Source organism: Limulus polyphemus, unplaced genomic scaffold (assembly GCF_000517525.1).
Source record: "Limulus polyphemus unplaced genomic scaffold, Limulus_polyphemus-2.1.2 Scaffold1395, whole genome shotgun sequence".
In the NCBI taxonomy this organism is placed as follows: domain Eukaryota; kingdom Metazoa; phylum Arthropoda; class Merostomata; order Xiphosura; family Limulidae; genus Limulus; species Limulus polyphemus.
In genome coordinates, this window is record NW_013667005.1 from 12,960 (window position 1) to 14,513 (window position 1,554).

At 38.7% G+C, this 1,554-nt stretch overlaps 1 non-coding gene across 1 annotated transcript; it reads left to right on the forward strand.

Moving 5' to 3' along the window:
- The first annotated feature begins 270 nt into the window (after window positions 1–270).
- Window positions 271–343, forward strand: Trnar-ucu. Its single transcript has one exon. It is a non-coding gene; the product is annotated as a tRNA-Arg (tRNA).
- The last annotated feature ends 1,211 nt before the right edge of the window (window positions 344–1,554 follow it).

A 1,554-nucleotide genomic window follows, 5' to 3' on the forward strand; every position in this document is an offset into this window, starting at 1 on the left:
GCTGTTAGTCTCCTATAATGGACTTGCGTTATTTGGACATTTGTTATTCTAAACATATATAAAGAAGGCTGGTCAGAAAGAAGTAGGAAACACCAGTTATTTTCCGAAGAACGAATAAAAATGCGAGGTTTCCTTTTGTTTCTAATCTAAATCTTTGGAAATATATTATTTGCTTAAGTAAATATTCCGCACACAAAATTAAATACAACAAAAGTCTATACAAGAGAAGAACGTTCGTCTATATTTGGAGTTCAATAATCACATTTCAGTGTCCCTATAGCGCAGTGGATAGCGCGTTGGATTTCTAATCCAAAGGTACAGGGTTCGTTCCCCGGCAGGGATGCCCCCCCACCATTGCCTGGTCCTAAGTCAACCCCGTAAAAACAAAACTGTTACAGAAACTGCCCCAACACTTCCGTCGGCGAAGTGTTGTTGTGGCACTTCCCTATGTTCCACTAGGAACGACAGGAACTAAGAGGAAGAAAAATCATATTTCTACCGCTGCACAAAATAGAATTAGATCTGAAAGTATACAATTGACACAACTCATTATGATACAGACGATGTCATGCGATGTTCACAGAGGAACACTGGTGCAAGATTTGGACCTCAAAATTGTCAACTTTTTATAGGAACGAATAAGGCTTTGGTTTCTGGAAGATAAGCAGTTATATACAATATGAATACGTGCGCTAAGGAGAGACGTAATTATAATAAGTTAAAACAAACTCTTGCAGAAACAAATGTCCTTTTTTTTCTTCTTTAACGTTTCTGCACGATGTACATTGTTTCCATAAATTATCTTTCTAATTTAATGTTACCTCTACTTCTACTAACTCCCACCCATTCAAGGTGGGTATTATCTGTCCAATGTTAATATGACAACCATCACATTCAACATCGTAACTTATTCCTCGCTTTATCTCAAACACCAGGCGTCTTGGCTAGAGCGAAAATGAATAGCCGTCGAAATGGTGAATAATGTCACGCATGCAGACTGTAGAAAGCAGAGAGAACAAGTGGAAAGTGTGTGAGCACGTGCGACACGCCTCAGCAATCCGACAATAGAAAACACGTGAGCTTTACCCGAGCCATACTTCCGTAATTGAGGCTTTGTGCAAGCCAGAGTTAGTCAGGGAAATTACAAATGTGAAGAAAATTGTTGTTGACGTATTTTAGTTCCAGCGCACAAGGCTTTTGTGAAGTATTAAATGAAAGGCTGTTCCATCGACTTGAGAGGAAATTTAATTTTCTCATCCAGGACAAAATCGGAGTACAAAATGGGAAACATTTTTATGATCTTAACATTAAATAAATGAGGTAGAGTAAAATATAATGGAAAACAGCGAAATACTTTATGCTGATAATTACTGTAACGCCGTTTGGGACTTTTATATTATTGCATTACTTCCTTGAAAAGTTTGTTTGTTTGTTTTGAATTTCGCGCAAAGCTACACGAGAGCTATCTGCGCTATCCGTCCCTAATTTAGTCAGTGTAAGACTAGAGGGAAGGCAGCTAGTCATCACCACCCACCGCCAACTCTTGGGCTACTC